This window comes from Schistosoma haematobium, chromosome ZW (assembly GCF_000699445.3).
Source record: "Schistosoma haematobium chromosome ZW, whole genome shotgun sequence".
Taxonomy (NCBI): domain Eukaryota; kingdom Metazoa; phylum Platyhelminthes; class Trematoda; order Strigeidida; family Schistosomatidae; genus Schistosoma; species Schistosoma haematobium.
Window position 1 is genome coordinate 31,623,086 of NC_067195.1, and position 21,682 is coordinate 31,644,767.

Genomic DNA, 21,682 nt, shown 5'->3' on the forward strand with positions numbered 1-21,682 from the left:
CGATCCCACTCCTAACGCTTCTCGTTTGTGTGGGCTTGGGACTAACATTAGTTTTATGTGGGCTGTAGGCGGAGTTAACATTGAGCTTAATCTATCGAAACTACATTTAAAACATTCCTAGGAATATTGGTATGATGACGATAAAATATTTGTCAATGACAGTTTTTGTAAAACTAGAGAAATTTTACTCCGATAGTGAGCTTTTTCTGTGTCCTCTTTTCAGGTTACATTTTCCGTAACCATAAATGACCACTCTTAAACCAAATTTTTTCTCAAATTTTAAGTTTTTATTCACTAGAAATATATAATCCTGCCATGATCTTTTATACAATGGATTAAATGGAGGTATTTAGTTACTTTAAAATAATTTTAAGTCCAAGTTGTCTTATCGCAATCCGAAGAACGATAAACATTTAAAATTGGACAGCACCAATCATCGTGATTTTTTGTGGTAGCACTATGTTGAAAAACGAGTAAAGTTTAAATAAGATACTTTGAAATGTAACTTAGTGGTTCAAATGATCCTGTTTACCACGAGACCTGAATGGCCTGAGTCCAATACGTTATGAAATTAATAATACACACTGGTGATAAGTCTCAGGTGGAGAGGTAAAAGAAATTCTGTGTTGTCTCATCATCTTGATGACTTCACTTCAAGATTGAAATTGAGCTTGGTTGAAAAAATCCTTTGCTTAACCTCAAAGATTTATAGCTAAAGTGATTACTAGTAAAGGGTTTAAATTTCTGTCACGCTTTATTTTTGGTTATACAAAAACACACAACCATTAAAATTTTTATTTCACACAAACAAAAGATCACATCATATGAAGGACAAGCAAAATCTTGATTGATACTTTGAGAATGGTTTGATCACTTAGCTAATTATTTGGTTCTAAAGCAGTTACTATTAATGAGTTTGACACAATAGGTTCACCACACGATGGTCAAGGTAGATATTTGCGAGGCATGGTAATTAACGTTTCAGTTAAAAACTTATTAAAACTGTGTTTTAATTATTCAAATAGGTAAGAAAGAAATTAAATAATCTCGTTAGAAAAAAATCTTTGAACAAATGGTAACCCGAAAATAGTGTAAGAATATCACAACTGATAGATAATGCTACAAATCCACGACAGATTTTTAGTAACTTCTGGTTAAAATCAAGATCATCACATGATTTGAAAGCATTTACACCACCATAGCTTTCAAAATCTAACATCTGAATTAGTTATCACATATCACTAACAGTTCAACGTGTGACTGGACTAACATACCTTACCTTAATTTAATAGATAATATTACATAGTTGTAGAGAAGCTAAAAGTGAATTATTGATCGCCATAATATGATTGCTCAAACTAAAATATACATATGTTATTTAAAAAGTGTCTTACCATATTAAATCACAGTACACTACAAAAATCCCAAACACATGTTTTTAGCAACAAAAACGCGGGAACAATAGTGTTTGTTATTAATTAATTATATAAAACAGTAAGGAATTACAGCACAATCACTTCAGTTTCATTGTTGACATCCACTCAAAGATCAAAACAGATACGCACGTAATTATATGTACATAAAAAGCGTTGATCGATACGTGAGAAAAATTTCACCCAAGTCAGCGATGCGAAACACATTTTCTTTATCAAATATCTTCATCTGCAGGCTTGCCTTAAACTCATATACAGTTCATTGAACTGTTATGCCTAATCACAATGTTGATCAGTTTATAATTAAGTAAACTGGTTGACATAAAACGCGATATCGTGTTTTATTTGTTATTGTAATCATATATTTATTTACACACCTGATTAGAAATGTTTATATCTGTTAATCTCTCAAAAATTCCAAGTATGAACAAATTAGCTAACGTGCGACTCATAACGAATTGTATTATTCGCTGATAAAAAAGTACCACTGAATACTATGTCAACAACTTTGCAATATTTTGTAGTTACAGTTTTACAATCATAAATGTTTTACTAAGTGGCCTATGATCCTCTTAAGATTTTATATTTGATCAAACAATTTGGCTTAGAAAGTACAACCGTTTTCAAATAAATACAATAATTTTATGAAAACCTAGCTTTAAAATCCGGATTGGTGATGATTGTCTCAAAACCACTGAAAAAACTGTATAGACGATCACTCAGTATTTTATAACCAATTATACACTAATTATATTTGTTGAGTACATCTAAATATCTACTATGAATAGTTCGCTAATAATCGACCAAACACCTTACTAAAATTATGTTAGTATCCATCTCGTTACCTAATGCATTTGGAATTTCGGAGGGATTATACGACCACCTTGCATCAAAAGTAGTTTTTATTTTTATGCTAACAATTGTAGTTTTATTATCACTTGAAGGGAGTTGTATCACGGTTTCTAACCAAAAATTGTTCAAAATTTTTGTATAGAATAGATAATATAACATGAAATGTTTTCAAGATCTTCATTAATTCTTTATTCTACTGTCTTTAATTTCGCTAAACATAAGTCGCACCACAGTAGTCCTGTTGTTTGAATCATGACTGTACAACAAACAATAAAAGAGTTCTCAGAAGGTTTTCTACTTAAGAAGTGATATTAAGCTTCAAAAGTTTTCGTCTACTAGTATTTCTTGCGCTGATTCAACTAACATTTAGTTATCAGTGTGTGCTTGAGGAGATTGTTAAGTTTTTGACTGACATCATGAATCGATGAATGTTAAACCACCTTTGAAAACCTAGAAGCACCGTGTGCTCACTAGTGACTGGCTTCGTGAGATAATTTTTGGAGTTCTGATGAGAAGCGGTGACTATCGGAGCTAATCCATGTCAAGTAGAGGCAGGTATCTTCCTCAGACGATGGAAGGTAGTCTCGCAATTTCGTGGATTGGTTGAAGTTAGATATTAACACCGCTGAATGCCGGCTTAGTGATCTAGAGGTTGGGAGTTCGTGTGCGGGACAGGAGGTTCTGGCTTCAGATCCCATGTGCAGGGTCGTGGGTGCGCACTGCTGAGGAGTTCCGTACTAGGACGAAACAGCCATCCAGTGCTTCCAGGTTTCCAGTGGCGGTCTAACATTTGTTGATTCATGATCTCGATCAAGAACATTTGGTTAATCGTTCGATAATTGACACGTAGTGTGACGAGAACATTTTCATAAATGGAATGAAATGAATGACAACTTAATAGTCTATACAGGCTGGTGGAAGTTAATCTGTTAGAAACATAAGTAGTTTACCCGAGAGATAGTAACTCTTAAATGTCTGTTAAATTCACCGACATTCATAGACTTCACATAATGGTCAGGAAAGTTTACAAATGATAAATCATTACAATTATTACCGTTCTACTAGCAAACCCCACTCATTACAGAGGACTAATCATATAAACAGATATCTTCCAGATTATTTTCATTAGTACTATATATTTATCTTCTCAAGGATTAGTATGGAATAAATTGTAAGCTTATTTGTACGTTAAAGACAATAGTATGAGAAGTTTCAAAAACTCAATACTATAGTGATCATATATTTTGCAGATTATCAGTTAAATCGTTCCTGGCCAAATAATGATAATTCAGGGACAACTAAGCAGAATCTTGGGGTATTTCACCATATTTATGTGAAAATTGATATGTAATTTCTTGTCAACTCGAAATATCTAAATATGCTGAAGCCATTCCAGATGATTCCAACTTACTATACAGATAATGTTATAATGGACATGTCCATCCTGGATAACTAATTTTTATTATCAAGTAAAAGCTTTTGTTTTAAAACCGATGAAAGTAAACGGATCATGATTACCACACTTTGGAAATGTTACAAACCATTTTGAACTACTTATAAGTAGGTTGCACGCATTGAATTATTTTACTAGTCATTCTCTAAGTATTTTCAGCCTACGTAAACAGTAATTTTACACAAATTTCGATCACAAAATTTTACTTTTATGAAGCATAGGAACAAACGTTTGCTGTACAGAAAAATAAATAAGTTATACGCGCCGAGTAGTGATGGACTGTTAATTTTATTTATTAATTTTGGTATTCATGTACAACAGTTTGAAAGAACTTGATAAGAAGTTATGAAGATAAAACTAATCCATGTTGCTCCTTCGAAATGATTGTTCTTGGTAGTTTAGAACTATAATCATTATTTTTATCATTGTGTCAGTTTCGCTCTACTTTTCATCATGACTTATTTCTTATTAACACACCCATACCGAGAAATATTTATGTTATCGATAGCTTCATTTTTAGTTACATAACATATAACAGTCTGCCCAACTTTTATCCTTTGGTTCAGTATATCTTTCGGAATTCCATATCTTTAAATGTATTTTTAAATTCAACCACTGTGTTGGAATATTTTGTCTATATTTTCAGTTTGTATTGCTTTTCTATGAAAACATACATAATATATTCTGGTCGTTGCATATATAAACAAAGAAATCTATAAATTCAATGAAATCCGTCTCCTCTGAATCATGCTTTTTAAGAACGTCCTATTATTCAAAAGTAGTCTCTGTTCTTAAAAGCTGTCAAAAACAGATGAAGTCACCGTATACTCTTCGTTTGGTGTTAGTATATTCAATCAATGAAGAAAGGAGAATATATAAGCGAATCAGTAAATGAAATATTCTTATTTATTTATTATTTGGACACATGAATATTGGTACAAGAGAGAGCCAATATATATGCGCCACACAAAACAATGAAAATTCAAGAGGAATACAAAGAAGGAAAAAAAAGCTAAGGAGCGCAACAAAAAGAAGAGAGAACAATAACGAAGAGATTGGTGTAAGGTAATGTGCTAGTAATCAGGGAACCCAAAGGTACAATCGGAAGAAATCTTTCAGTTAAGGGAGACAGAACCACTTTTTATGAAGAAAGTAAAAGAAGGTTACAGCAGGATCGCCACTGGCTTCTATTCTGAGCCATATCTGATAACGTCTCTAGCCACTGTGTAGCACCATCTCTCAGACCCCAACCAGGGAGTCGTGAAGGACCAACAGAAGCCAGTCCTTTGCAGCTTTCTTTCATACCACGACACCATGTCATGCACTGACCACCTCTCCGCTTCTTCCAACCAGTCCCAGAGTCGGCAAATAATGCACGACGTGGAATTCTCTGGGACGACATTCGGAGAACATGTCCAAGCCACCGAAGTCGGTGTTTCAAGACAGTAACACCAATTGAATTATCATCTCTGTGCCCGAACACACGATGCCGAGCCTCTGCATTACTGACATGGTGTTGCCACTGAATGTCAGCAATCCTTCGGAGACAACGATGATCGAACACAGAGAGTCGTCTAACGTCCTCAACTCGGAGAGACCAGGTTTCACAAGCATAGAGCAAAACTGCTCTCACCGACGCGTTGTAGATCCGACCTTTTACAGCCAGACTAACATCACGAAGGCGCCAAAGGTGGTCCAGATTGGCATAAGCGGCTCTAGCTTTCTCTATACGTGAATCGACCTCACCATTCACGTCACCACCAGCAATTATGCAGCTACCTAGATACACGAACTTCTCGACTACTTCTATCTGCTCACCATCCAGGGTGAGTACAGGATTAGAATCCTGCCAGTCTTGTAGAAGTACTTTGCAATTCGAAGGTGCAAAGCACATACCATACCTACGGACACTGATTGCCAACTGATTAAGTGCGGATTGCATGCCTTGGGCATTATCGCACAGTAAGACAATATCGTCCGCATACTCAAAGACGATGAGTTTTTCTCCAAGCAACAGATTCACACCAACATTACCTACATCCATCAGAGCTATTTCCAGAATGTCGTCGATGGCAAAGTTGAAGAGGAATGGTGAGATTGGGCAACTCTACCTAACCCCACTGCTCGAATGGAACAATGGAGAGAGGTGGTTGTATGCCCTCACTCTGCCTGAGGTGTTTGTATATAGGGCTTTTAGGATGTTAATAAACTTCTCAGGCACACCCTTCTTCAATAGACAATCCCAGAGAACAGTCCTATCCAACGAATCGAAGGCAGCCTTGATGTCAAGAAACACTACGATTGTTGGCCTTTGATAAGTATGGCGGTGTTCTAATATTTGGCGAAGGGTGAAAATATGATCAATACATCCTCGACCAGAACGAAACCCAGCCTGCTCCTCGCGAGTCAATCTTTCTCGGGTTTTGAACAACCTACGAAATATGACGGAAGCCAATAGTTTGGACGCAATCGGAAGTAGACTTATCCCCCGATAGTTGCTACGGGAACGACGTGAAGCCTTTTTAAAGACAGGGACAACTATTGACTCATTCCATGACGTTGGTACACTCTCTAGCTCCCAGACCTTTGTAAACAACGTCGTCAATTTTTTAGTCAAAAAGTCACCACAATCTTTAAAAAGAGCCGGAGGTAAGTCATCTGGGCCAGGCGATTTGTAGCGCTTCAAGAGTTGGAGTTCCTTGCGGACTTCCTCCTCGTTTGGTGGATCAGTCGTCACCGGCCATGGAGAGCAGGACAGTCTGACCGATGTTGCCGGAGCAGCAGGCCAGTTGAACTGCCTTTCGAAAAATTCTGCCCATCGTCCAAGACATCGATGGATGTTAGTGATTGGCATCCCATCATCCTCGTAGATTGTTTCACTCACACCAGACTTCTTGCTGCCAGTGGCTCGAATGAGCTGGAAGAGCTTCCGGTAGTTACCAGATGCAGCTGCTGCTTCCATCTCATTAGCACGCTTCGACCACCAGGCTTCTCGGTCCTTACGCAAGCTTTGCCCAATTTCCTTATGTAACATCCTTCGTTTATGGTCAAACTCACGGTCACCCGGAGTAGACCGACGGGCTTCAATGAGTTGTAAGGAACCAGAAGAAACCCAGTGCTTAAAAGCGGGACGTTTCGCGAACCCACAACTGACTGTACCCGCCATTTTCATGGCGTCATGCAATTGCAACCAATGCTCATCTATACTTTTCCGTGGAGTGGTAGCTAGCCTAGAGGCTAGCTCGGTTCGATACTTATTTGCAACAGAAGTTGCAACCAGCTTGCTAATATCAATCCTTTTCTGGCGGTCACTTCGTTGTCCACTGAAAAGTAAGGCAAGATTGGCGCAGACCAAGGCATGGTCAGAGTCCAGATAGGTACTCCAAAAGGAGCGGCAGTCCTTTACACAACCACGCCAGAGGTAGCTGATCGCAATGTGATCAATCTGAGTCCAGGCTTGAGATGCAGAAGGAGGATGCCAGGTGGCACATCGGCGATGACTGTGCCGAAAGTTAGTGCTAGCCAGAAACAGGTTGTGGTCTGTGCAAAGTTGCAGTAGACGGTCCCCGTTATCTGACCTGCGACCAACGAGTCCCCATCGGCCACCTAAACGACTCTCTTCTGTGCCTAGACGCCCGACCTGGGCATTCAAGTCTCCGGCTAGTACTACAATATCTGTCGAACGCACTTTCTGGAGAAGAACTGATAACTGGTGGTAAAACTCATCCTTGATTGCATCCGGGTTGCAATCTGTCGAGGCATAGGCGGAGATGACGAAAAGACATCGTTTCTCACGCCGATTTCTTCTCACTTTGATGGAACTTTCTAATCTAACAGCACATAACCGACTGTTAATGGGGATCCAATCGACTAGTGCTGCCTCAGCTCTAGCGCTTAGTGCGACACCAACGCCAGCAAGACCAGACGAAGATGCCACAGGGTCCCTGGATAAGCGCACGTAAAACAAGCTTTTTGAAGTGACAGATGAAGAGCGAATTTGTAGTACTTCGCCAGAGTCTTGAATACGGGTCTCGGATAGACAACAAACATCAATATTAAGACTTTCCAAAGACATAGCCAGCCCTATCTGTTGACCAACCTGCATAAGTGTGCGAACGTTGAAGACAGCCAGTTTGAATGGCGCACGTGGTTTCAGAAAAACTGCTTCAGTACTCATATTCGATGGTAAAATACAATTTTCAACCGGACAGTGACTCGAGAACGTTTAGATACAGTCGAATTTCCACCAAAGACGAGCCGCTGTATAAGTATAAAAGAGGTTGAATAATGTGGAAAATAATAATAATAATAATAATAATGACAATAATAGTAATAATAATAGTATTAATAATGACAATAATAGTAATGATAATTATTTGAATCGACTGATTGTTTTTCGGAGCGAGAAAAGTGGTTGCCATAGACATAGAGTTCATCGTTTGTGTGTGGGCTGTGATACTGCCCGGGTGCCCAAACCGAAGCAGGTGGTTATCTTAGGGGGCCACTCCCGAGCCTTTGACCTAAAGGTCTAACCCACAAGGCAGTGGAGCATCGTAAGGAGATGCAATCCCATGGTAGCCGGTGACCAAATATTGGTTCATACGCCATTTGTTCCCGCAGGATACTGGAGCCCATGTGCACCATTGGTTTGTGATCCGGTTAAAGCGCCGGACATTCGCTTTTCGTCCTCTCATTTTCGTAAACAACACCCCCGCCACGAGAAGGCAATGAGTAGGACTTCCCTGGCAGAGGCTGTGTACGCGCGGCCGTGTGAGAGTATTTCGAGAGGGAGAGCGGACTCACCCCACTCTCGGCCGTACCAGGGCATTCGGGGGAAATGATAAGTTACCCTCTATAACATTCGCATGATTCTACAGCCTCCTTTGATGAATCTTACTGAGGATAATTATCTTTACTATTCTTTCAACTGGTGGTCAAATAATGTTCATAAAAGGATTAGTTTGCAACATTTAGGGTGTATGGAACTAGGATTCATTAAAGTGCTCTCTATGTCTAACAATACACTTCCAGTATTTCCTTCTGACCTTTTACTAAAATTGTGTGAAAAAATCACCCCACCAAATTTAGTTCTTCAACAGGTATCTACGCCGGGAATTAGTAATCGTAAACTACAGAGGAGATTGGTAGTCGTCTGGGCGTTTCACCCTCCTTTCAGTCTGCAATTTATAAAAAATGTTTTCCGCAATGCTCTGTCTCCATAAACACCTATAATATTCCCCAGATTAACTGAGTTTTCCCGGAGTTTTAACAATAAAATTAGTAGCTAAGTTTTTGAATTCTCCAGACAGATCATGTACATATATTCCTAAAGGTTTGTGACTGAAACACACTTATTTTAGATCATATGAATTCGATATTGAAAAATGGACAAACAATTAATAATAATCATTTCTTGGCAGTTTCAGAACTGTTGTTTGAATGTTCACAATCCTCTAGTATTTTTATATTCATTTGGGTGAAATCAACTGACATTCAGTAAGTGAATTTTTCAATACAGTGAAAATAATCTCCACAACCCCTATACTGGTAATTAACATGTGCTCACTAGTGATTAGCTTCATGAGGGGATTCTCGGAGTTCTAGTGAGAAGCCGTGACAAGTGGAGCTAATCCGTGTCGGATAGAGACAGGTATCTATCTCAGCACAATGGAAGATAGTCGCGCAATTTCGTGGATTGGTTGGTGTTAGACATTAACATCGTCGGATGCCGGCTCAGTGGTCCAGAGGGTTAAGCGTTCGCGCGCGAGACCAATAGGTCCTGGGTTCGAATCCCTTGAGCGGGATCGTGGATGCGCACTGTTAAGGAGTCCCATACTGGGACGAAACGGCCGTCCAGTGCTTCTAGGTTTCCAACTGTGATCTGACATCAATCAGTTCATGATCTCAATCAAAAACTTAATAATCTTCACAACCCCTATGCTGGAAAAACCTGTAGTCGAATAATCGTTTACGTATACTCATCTATGTAATCAAAGTTGTTTTCCTACTAAAAATTGGGAAAAAGCCCATAAATCCCTTCTTCATATATAAATAGCACTTTATAAATAAATAGTTATCTTAGAAACAAGCCAATTACCTTCGCGTCGTAGTTCAGTTCATTTAGTACAGCTTAATTGGAAGTAGTCAACTCTATTTCTGGAATTTAATTTTATAACGAAGAAAGAGAATCTAGTCTGTAGTAAAGATTAGGAAATATAGTTCTAGCGACTCACTGTTATATTCCATACATTAACTTCTAGATTTATTCTCAGACTATTAATAGTTCGTTGAGAATAACTTCGATGCACTACTAAGTAATAAAGGTTTAACAGACTTTTCCAACTTGTAAAAAAAAACATGAAACCCACATGACATCTCATTATTGACTACTTTCATCATGAAATTTATATTATTTATGTGTACAATTTTAAGCTATCGTTAGTTCTTATGGTTGTTTCAAAGTTTCAGTTTGGAAAAATATAATCCACACATTTATAAGTCATCTCATCTGAAAGACGTTCATAAAGCAATTCAAACTGAATTCATGATTTGTTCACTCACAATAGGACAATGAGCATTTGTGGCCCGGATCTGACTCCAGGTTGATCGTTTCTGATTGTTATCGAAACAGACATATTGCCAATCCTCGTATATAATCATCGACTTAAACCGCGTTAGTGAATGACGGAATTAAATAAATCAAACATGAAAATGAATTTCGAATACGTGCATTTTGTATGATCGTTGATAGGAAAGCGTAACAAAACGAAATGACCCGAAGTGGAGAAGGAAAGTGAGCCAATTCGATTTAACCAAGCGTGAATCGATATTTATAGTCAGATAAAAATAAGTTATAGACATGTGATGAGTAATATAAGAAATGCAAAACACACGCGCTTACGTAAAAACAGTCAAGATTGATAAGCGAATAATTAACAAGGTCAAAATGTGACTTAAGAAGAATGAATAAATTGGACTGTCCGAAAGCTAGAATAACCCTATGTGGGCTTGCACAGCACTACAGAACACATCCCACTGATTCTACAACTTCAATGCCAATAAACAATGCCAAAGTAAAATTAAACCACTTTACTATTCGATAAATTTGTGATGAACTAGTTTAGTTTTCGTTATTACTAGTAGTTTATTATTTATTTATTATTATCAGCAATTTTTATTATATAGTGATATTAGATGGTATATTGATGGAAACTTTATAATATTGAATATTTGTTTTATATTAGTTCATGTTCATACATAAGAGTTAAACTGCAATGTTACATGGAAATTAACCAATAAGTTTTCTGGTGTGCACCATGTTGTGGCTGACATTTATTGCACGATTATTGTGATTCCTAACCCCAAGTGATGAAAATCTTTTAGATGTGAATAAAAAAATTTAAAAATAAGTGACTAGTTAATTTGTTTTTGAAAATATGTGCTCATGTGTTAAGAAACATTATTGGAACACTACCAGACACAACGTATTCAAGAACACGTGTCTGTGACAACGTTTGAAACAATGCAGCTAGTACTCTGTAAGTTGTCTACATTCATCGTTTGTAGAAAAGGTGTTCAGTCGAGAAATATTTACGTTTTAGATTACTTCAGAAAACAGTAACCGATAATTACCATTTTAGAATCAATCATTTCACTGGATGAAACGGAATGAAAAAAATTTTATTGAAAATAAAATACAAAAATAACCGAGCGATAAATGGTATTCCCATGTTGTCACCTCCTTAGATGATGTAAGTTAAACATGAGGAACGCTTGTAAATTCCATAAAATATCTTCAAAATCACAAACTTTGTTAATAACTATGTTTTAAATAGCGATCGACTTCAATTTTAATCGCCTCAAGTTCTGTCCTGAAATCATGATCTGTGAAGTCAGCTATGCTGAGAATGAGACAATTATCGATGTTATCAGACGGTCGTTATACAACATGGGGAGTCGATATAAGTTGTGTGCAGGATCGTAAGTAGACAATAGTGATGAGTCTCAAATAGAACGAAACAACTGTCTAATGTTCCCTCGTTTTCAGTGGCTTTGCATGTGATTTCAGTTAAAGATTAAAACCACTTTGAAACATATATAACGACTTGGTTACTAAACGAACCAAAATTGTGCTTACCGAAATAATACCTTATATACAAGTCTGTCACTAAGTAAATCGATTTTACTACAAATTTTTACCATAGAAAAACAATTAATCCCCCCTTCCCTATAATAAATAATTGGACGTCTATTAAGCTTCCAATTAAAAAATTAAACATTGTGTATGTAATTGGTTTATTTTAATAATTCATGTTAATTACATATCATATCAATAATAAGGTCTTAAAATTTATGACATTCATTTACTAGTATTTAATCAATAAGAGTTTATAAAAATAATATACAGTCTAATAAATAATCACTTTCGAAAGTATAGAGTGATTTGACCCGTGTGAAGTTGTGTTAGTTTAATCGTTAACCGAATATATAGAGAATTAAAGAGATATGTGTTATATCTGGACGAGAATCAATGAATGGTAACAGCTAGTAATTATTTATGAACTAATATTATACAAATATTCTTATTGTATGAGTATTAAGTAACTATATTATATAGAACAACATATATTGTATGCAAATTCATATTCCTTTCATTATAAGATTTTAATTGACCTATTGGTTACTGTTATATGATTTACTATTCTCAAGTTATTCCCAATCAATTAGTCACAGCTTATCATAGTCACAGGCACTTTTAGCTAGATCTTGTACAAACGTTACTTTATATTTCATGGTGTGATGTGGTCTAATTTGTTTGTATATAAACCTACTATGTTTGAAATATATGATTGGTATCGCGGGGGCTGAGATTGGCGTTCTGAACTTAACAGGCAGGGCTAAGCAGTAAAAGGACTAGTCGGAACTCTAGACTGCTCGTACTGGTGTATGAGTCATTAGTTCGGTCGTATAAGCCAGCGTATCTAAATTGGCAATCGTATTTCGCGATAATCACACAGCTAAGGTCATAAGAATATGTTTTAAAATTCAAGATACTATTAAGTTACGGAGAATAATCTAACGAATGATAAATATCGAGTTAAACTAACGTTAACAGAATATTGATAATGATGATTGATTCGAAGGATTTTATTACATAGTTTACTATATTGTATGTTAACCCACATTATTATTATATGATTACTTGAAGTGAAGTCCGTTCATCAGATGGTATCCAGTTTAGAATCCTACTGATCGACGTTACATAAATTCATGATTTCTTTAACAGTATAAATACACTTTGAACCCTAAACATTTACGTTTTTCATTACTTAAAGTATACACCAGAACTCATTTGTAACACTGGTAGATAATGTTTTAAATGGAAAGCTACTGACAATCATATTTTTTAATAGGATGTTAAATACAGAATACTTTTGAGAAAAATAATTGCATGACATATAGTAAGGATTCCTCATCAGTTGGTTGTATGCAAACTGAAAATTTCGATAGGGCATTGAGAGGACGGAGTTGAACTGAAAAATGTGATGTATTTGCGCGATACATTTCAATATAATAATATAATATGGAATAAAGCCATTAATAGTAATAATAATAATAATAATAATAATAATAATAACAATGATGATAATAATAATAAACAATAATAATCAACAAACTGGTCACACATATACTTGCCAGGGCATTTTACATGAAGATTAATAAAGGTCAATTAAATGAAAGTTCAAGTAAACAAAGTAGTAACATTGCATAGAAAGAATAGGAAATTGTCTCATTACCCTAGATCATCAAATGATTTAAGAATTTCACCAGTAGAAATCATGAGTTAATTGAAGCTATACCACCATGGAAAACCTGGAAGCACTAGACGGCCGTTTCGTCCCAGTATGGGACTCCTTAACAGTGCGCATCCACGATCCCGCTCAAGGGATTCGAACCCAGGACCTATTGGTCTCGCGCGCGAACGCTTAACCTTCTGGACCACTGAGCCGGCATCCGACGATGTTAATGTCTAACATCAACCAATCCAGAAAATTGCGTCCCCATCACCATTGTCTTCAGTGAGCTGATATCTCACAACAGACCTGGTTGAACTCCACTTGTCACGGCTTCTCACTAGAACTCCAGGAGTGTCTCTTGAATTCAGTCACTAGTGAGCTTCCAGGTTTTCCAAGGTGGTCTATCTTTAATTGACTCATGATCTCAACTAGTGAGATTTCTAAAATTTCCACAAAACCCCTTCTGATTTAAGAATTACCAGCGTAAATTCAAGGTAACGACGAATTATTTTTGTACACATAAGGAGGCTTTGAATTTGAGAATAGCCAAGGCCTCAATAAATCTGAGAATTCGTCCTTTACAATTTCTATACAACGTTTTAAAAGCTGAACTGATGTTAATTATATGCCCCGTTTCAATTATGTGTTCTGCATGTGTCACATATATATGCATATGTGACCAGATTATTCAAAATGTTTAGCGCAAATACATCAAATTTTTCAGATCAACTCTATCTTCTCACTGTTCTATCGAAATCTATAAAAGGGACTAACTGCTTTAAACTGAAGATTCATATTAATTCATTAAATACTGATGTATCATGAGATTTTGTGCTATTAAACTCACTTGGAATGTTCAACTCATGTATAGATTGATTTTGTCAGCCAATAATCACCGATATAATGTTGTACTATGCATTTACATTAAGTATTTGAAAAAAATGGTTTGAAAAGTCAAACTGATTTCAATGAAGATGTTTCGAAAATGCAATTATTCGGCATAAAAACATCCCATTTAAACCTGTTGAAATGAATAAGCTGGTAATTAACCAATCGTTTACAAAAGGTGACTATATTCGTTTCAAAGTATAACGAAATGGCAAGGTAGGTTGACAGTACATTAAAACCATTTAATTATTAAAATAACCATATGCAGCTGAGAAATTTATTTGCAAGTCTGTATTAGAAGTATCATAATAAGAAATTAGTTTACCACCTAGAACTTTACAACAACTATTACTTCCGTGTAATACGACTCTTCAGTTACAACATTATAATGGAGCTCTATGTCAAATAAAAAGAGAGAGTGACAATAAAGTTTTTACAGAGATTCTTCCTACAAAAAGTATTTGTGCCTATGTTAGTTAGTTATAACAATAAACCTTACATTCACCTTCATATATTCAGCACCATACACCTGCATATCTATAAGAATGTTGTAAACTTCTTCGCTCAATAGCAATAAATCACATTGTAATTCATAAATCGTTTCCCTTAAAATGGTTTATGGTCAGTATCTAACAAACAGTTTCCTCCAAAATCTAAAATACAAAACAGTTGTAGTTATCAGATTACTGACGAGGAAAGTCATCGACAAATGTCTTTTGTCAAAATATTACTCTTCCTTTTTACTACTCTCTGCTAAGTATAGTGAGATAGATAGTATTGAGTAAAAAGATTTAGAATTTACCTATAGTTCCATTGACAAAAGCAATTTTCACATAAATTTTCCAGCTAAGCTTATCCTTTAAAAAGTTGTTTATATGTTTAACTTTTATGACTCATATGTTTTGTAAACACACTCAATAACAGTAATATTTGAGAGGCTACGTATACTAGTGTCCAGTGCACCTATCAGTGAAGTTATCTCAAAGCAATTCGTATCTGTTATAAATAAAATATAATTTCAATATTTCTCTTCCACAAAAGTTTCCAAATGTCAGCAATTGTCTAACCTACTATGCAGTTGTGTTTTAATGTTATTTCTATTTTTAGAATAGCTTGATCAGAAATTTGACGAACTGCACGAATAATGTCCTAAGTATTTGTATTCATTTTGACCACATACAGTGAATACATAAGAGTAATTTAGTTGCAGAAATATTAGTGTTCGCATTTATATTCATAAAATCAGGGGACCAGACAGAGTGAAATCTACGACTGAATGACCTTGATTAGTCTGTTTCAAAGTTCATCTAAGTATGAAAAAAGTCAAACCAAAACAAATAGGTCATACAAAGCAAATAAAAATGGCGAACCAATGCATTTCTACTCATCGTTTGAAGGTAATTTTAGCATACAGTGAAGCCATTTAGCAACAGTGGCCTGATATCTCTTCCTTATCCCTCAGTTGTTGACAGCCATAATTTCACATCACGGTACACAATTACATAACAGACTATTTTGATTTTCTAACATACCTAGCGCTTGCGTAGTCGAAATTGTATTTTGAAATAGATTTTATCGTAAGAGCTTAAATCCTGTTAAAACAAAATTCACACTTAATTCTATGTAATTTAACGCCATCTCTATTCCATATCTTGCGAACTTTGGCGAGACTTTCGGAATTTTTAGTGAATATTGATTGGCATAGTCGGATGTAAAAATGTTGATCAATTTCCATCTCGTTAACTTATTAGTCACCTTCGTTTAGTTCCCATTTTATCGAATAACAAACTTGTCCCCATAATAAACTGGTTGAATATTAGTACAAAAATCCCACCTCCCCAAAATACACTGAAACAGTTTTTCTCTCCTTTACTATTCATTCTCTTGTGATACGTAGACTAGTTATGTGATCAAAGTATTTATTCATCTACCCTAGTCGATTGATCATCGGGTTAGTCATGTCGTACCACTGGTAGTCGTATTCGATACTTTGGTCACCTTTTATATATTTATCAAGTAATCATAATGTCTTAATACTTTCATTTGGTACTTACCAATGCTCAGTGAACTTTCGTTGAAGAATGACAGCAATCAGAGAACTAGAAGTGCCAGTGTTATTAAATAACCATTTCATTTTAACCGCAAACTTTTCGGTGATGAATCTGCTATACAATATATAGAACAGAGGTAGCATTATCACTGAGGGACTCTTAACCTCGCTTCGGATTTGGATGGATCCGCAGATCATTGATTTTCATTAGAACTTTAGGGGTAATTATTTTGAAACAAGTCATCAATTAACACAGATTCATTAATTTGCTGTGAAACAAAAACAGAGAAGTGATCGTCACAATTGTTACAAAAAAATACTGAATTGAATATGTTTATTTTCAACATTTTTCATGTTACTCAGTATTTATAACAAGACAGTAAAATAATTTACACAACACTAAGTTGGATATAAGAACCAAGTATAGACAAACATGAATTAGCAGTTTACAAGTTTTCAAGTACCATTTTGCAGTAAAACTGAAATTGGTTGAATGATTAGCTACTAACAAGTAATTTATTAATGCAACTGGTTAGCCAAGTATCGATTCATACTCCCAGCTTAGAACCAAACCTTTTTCTGAGGCCCAGCCATATTACCCATGGTGTTAAAAAATTTGTTTGAAGTACAGCCAGTAAACCAAATGCTTTCATCAATAAGTCAATGGTTTTACTACAGAATTTACTATAAAATTATAGAATTAAGATGTAGAGAAAATCAGCTTATTTGACATTTACAGGGATAAAGTATATACGATCTTTCAGTGTGTAGTTTTACTTATTTATGCCTGTTACTCCTTGCAAGGGAGTATAAGCCGCCCACCGGCACTGTCCATCCAACCCTGTCCTGAGCAATATTTCCCAGCTCTTTTCAGTTTTTATTCATCCTTTTTATATCTGCTTCTATTTCCCGACGTAATGTGTTCTTTGGCCTTTCTCTTTTGCTCTTCCCTTCAGGATTCCAGGTTGGGGCTTGCCTCGTGATACAGTTTGGTGATTTAAGTAATGTATGTCCTATCCATTTCCATCGTCTTTCCCTAATTTCCTCCTCAGCTAAAAGCATGTTTGTTCTCTCCCACAGTAGGCTGTTGCTGATGGTATCCGGCCAATGGATCTTGCGTGAGCAGCTATTTATAAATACTTGTACCTTCTTGATAATGGTTATAGCAGTTCTTGACATTCGTATTGAAGATTCTGACTTTGATATTGGTTGAAAGTTGTCTTGAGTTCCATATGTTCTTCAATTGTAGGAATGCGGACCTTGCTTTACCAATCCTCGCCTTTACGTCTGCATCTGATCCTCCTTGTTCATTGATGATGCTTCCCAGGAACGTGAAGGATTCTACATCTGTACAGTTTCGCCATCAAGTGTGATTGTAATGGTGTTCTCCGTGTCGTATTTGAGGATGTTGCTTTTACCCTTGTGTATGTTGAGGCCTACTGATGCATAGGCTGCTGCTACATGGGTTGTCTTCATCTGCATTTCTTCGTGTGTATACGATAGGAGAGCTAGGTCGTCCGTGAATTCTAAATCATTTAATTGGTTCTGAGCTGTCCATTGGATTCCGTGTTTTCCTTCAGATGTCGAGATCTTCGTAATCCAGTCGACTACCAGAAGGAAGGGAGAGAATAGACAGCATTGTCTGACTCCGGTCTTTACTTGGAATGCATCTATCAGCTGTACCCCATGCAAGACTTTGCACTGTAGTCTGTCGTATGAGTTCCGGATAATGTTGACAATCTTCTCAGCAACTCCATGGTGTCGAGGAAGGTTCCATAATGTTCTCCTATCCACACTGTCAAATTCCTTCTCACAGTCAAGGAAGTCGGTGTATAGTGACCAGTTCCATTCAGTTGATTGCTCAACGATGATCCATAGTGTCGCAATTTGGTCTGTGCACGACCGATCCTTACGGAATCCAGCTTGTTGATCTCGAAGTTGGGCGTCTACCGCGTCTTTCATCCAGTTCAGCAACACTCTGCTGAAGACTTTTCCTGATACTGACAGTATTGTGATGCCTCTGTAGTTCTCACATTTTCTCAGATCTCTTTACTTTGGAATCTTGATGAGGTGTCTTTCTTTCCATTCAGTCAGCAATTGTTCCTCCTCTCAAATCTTCTTGAATAGAAGGCAATGCATGTTTGTAGTCACTTCAATGTCTGACTTCGTTGCTTCAGCTGGTATATCGTCAGGTCCTGCTGCTTTCCCACTCTTCATTTGTCTGATGGCCATCCTGATTTCTTCGATCGTTGGTGGAGTGACATATATGGGAAGATCTGTGTGTGCTGCTTCGATGTCCGGTGGATTCAACGGAGCTGGTCTATTCAAGAGTTCTTAAAAGTGTTCTACCCATCTGTTCCTCTGTTCTTGAATCGGCGTGATTGTCTTCCCTTCTTTGTCCTTGACCGGTCTCTCTGGTTTACTATATCTACCTGCTATTATCTTCGTTGTATCATAAAGCTTTTCCATATTTCCTTCTCTTGCAGCTTTTTCCGCTATCACTGCTAGTTCTCCCACGTATTTCTTCTTGTCGGCTCTAATGCTTTACTTCACTTGCTTGTTTGCTTCTATGTACTTAACTTGTGCTTGAAATTTCTCCTCTCGTGCTCGGCTGTTGTTAATTGCTGTCTTCTTGTTCTTCCTTTCTTTGATCCTGTCCAGTGTTTCTATAGAGATCCATTCCGTATGATGAGGTTTCCTGAGGCCCAGAACCTCCTGACACGTTGAAGTTAATGCTTCTTTGATACCTTTTCAGTTGTCCTCCATAGTAGTTTCTTCTTGCTTCAGTAGATCTTGTAAGGCTTGTAACCTGTTGTTGAGAGCTATCTTGAATTCACTGAGTTTGTTAGTATCTCGTAAGAAGGCTGTATTGAACCTTTGCAGAGCTGTTTGTCCAGTTGTCCAGTGCTTCTTTAACTTCGGTTTCACTTTGTCAACCGCAAGCAGGTGGTGAAGTGAAGCCATGTATGCTCCTCTCCTGATTGTCACATCTTACATTGTCCTTCGGAATTTTTTATTGATGCAAATATGATCTGTCTGGTTCTCTGTGGTGTGGTCCGTTCAGATACATGTAGCTTTGTGTACACGTTTTTGTAGATATATCGTGCGGCCTATGACCAAGTTGTTGAATGCACATTGATTTGCAAGTCTTTCCCCATTTTTATATCTCTCTTCCAGCCCATGTCGTCCCATGATATCCTTATATACGGTGTTGTCTATTCCAATTTCGGCATTTAGATCTCCCATCAGAACGGTGAGGTCCTTTCTTGGTCACTTCGCTATCATTGATTTCAGCCTATCGTACAACTGATCTTTATCGTCATCATTGTTATCATTGGTGGGTGCATAACACTGAATAACATTCATTGTAATTCCCTCCTTCTTTGTTTTGAACGATGCTTTGATGATTCTGGGTCCCTGAGGTTCCCGTCCTACAAGTGCATTTCATGCTTCTTTGGACAGCATTAGAGCAACTCCCTGAATGTGTGGAGCATTTTCCTCATCGTGACCGGAGTATAGCAGCATCTCTCCCGTATCTAGCCTTTGTTGTCTAGCTGATTCCCAGTACTGCCAATTTGCACCTCCTCATTCCCGTTGCTATTTGACTGGTCTTCGGAGTTTCCCACATTGTCCGGACGTCCCATGTACCTATAAAAATTGTTGCTCTGGTTGTGAGAAGAGACATTGGCCTCGTGACCTCCGAAGAATTTCGGCCTTCACCATGGGGCGTCATAACTCTTCTAAATGAAGATCTTCTAACTCCTAGGGCAGAGTTTAAATGGTTTGAATTATTTTTTCTGGTTCGAGTTTTTTGGCGAGTTAGTGTTCTACGGGATGGGGTCGCTAAACCCATGCCAAACCCTCCTCTTTTACCTGGGATTAGGACCAGCAGTAACTATAGAAGAGCTACAGGCGGAGTCAGATGTAAGGTTGCTAAGAGGAAATAGGAAAAAAACAGATGCATGAGACAGCAACCTCAGTTATTCAAAAAGTTGAAGGCCTTTTCTTTCAGCTTAATAAGTATACGTTAGTTGTCTAACTTCCTGTGTTTAACTCAACAAATTTAAACAATAGCGAAGGTTTTATAACAGGTGTGGTGCGCTCTACTAATGCTGATAGACATAAGTATTATGTAACAGGAATTAGAAGATGAATACATATCAGCAAGAGAATGAGATAAAGAGAAGGGGAAGGAAAACATAGGTCGATCGAAATAAAAATAGGATTAGGAGAGTGATGAGGTATTTAAAAGAAAACACAAGGAACATGTGCAGACGATGTATTTAACATATGATCTTCATATTTTACAAAGGCATTGTGTAATTTCATATTAAACAATAAGCTGGTCCACCGCACCTAAGTGTTCATTCACTACACAGGATCCAATTATTATTTGTTATTTACACACATAAACATTAATATAAGGCGGCAACATAATATATAAGCGCCTCACAATGAAAATAAGGTTATGAAGAATGGAAGATGAGTATAATAAAGAAGGAGCAGAAATGAACAGAAATTAGTGTACGAGAGTGGAATAATAATAATGGGAGGAATTTTGTTACGAAAAACACAACCAAAAAGGATTCCTTCAGTAAAAGAGGTTTCTTTCATTTATGTAAAGAAAGTGAAAGTTACATTAGGATCACCACTGGCTTCTATTCTGAACCATGTCTGATAATGTCTCAAGCAACTGTGTTCTATTATCTTCAGGACCCCAATCAGGGAGTCATGAGGGGTTGAACGCTTCCTTTCATACACTGACTACCTCTCCACATTTCTCAACCAGTCCTGACATCGGTAAATAATGCACGATGTGGAATTCTCTGGGACATATTCAAGCCACTGAAGTCAATGTTTCCAGATGGCGACACCAATTGAATTTTCATCACTGTGTCCGAACACGCGTTGCTACACCTCTGCATTGCCAGTGAAGGTCAGCAATTCTTCGAAGATAGCGATGATCAAGCACAGAGAGACGTTTAGCATCCTCAACTCGGGGAGGCCAGGTTTCACAAGTATGGGGCAGAACTTCTCTCGCAGCCACATTGTAAATCCGACTATTTATAACTTGGCTAACATCATGAATGCGCCAAAGATAGCCTAGATCGACATAAGCCGCTCCGGTTTTCGTTATACATGAATTGATCTCATTACTCACGCCACCACCAACATTTACCCGACTGACCAGATACACGGACTTTCCGAC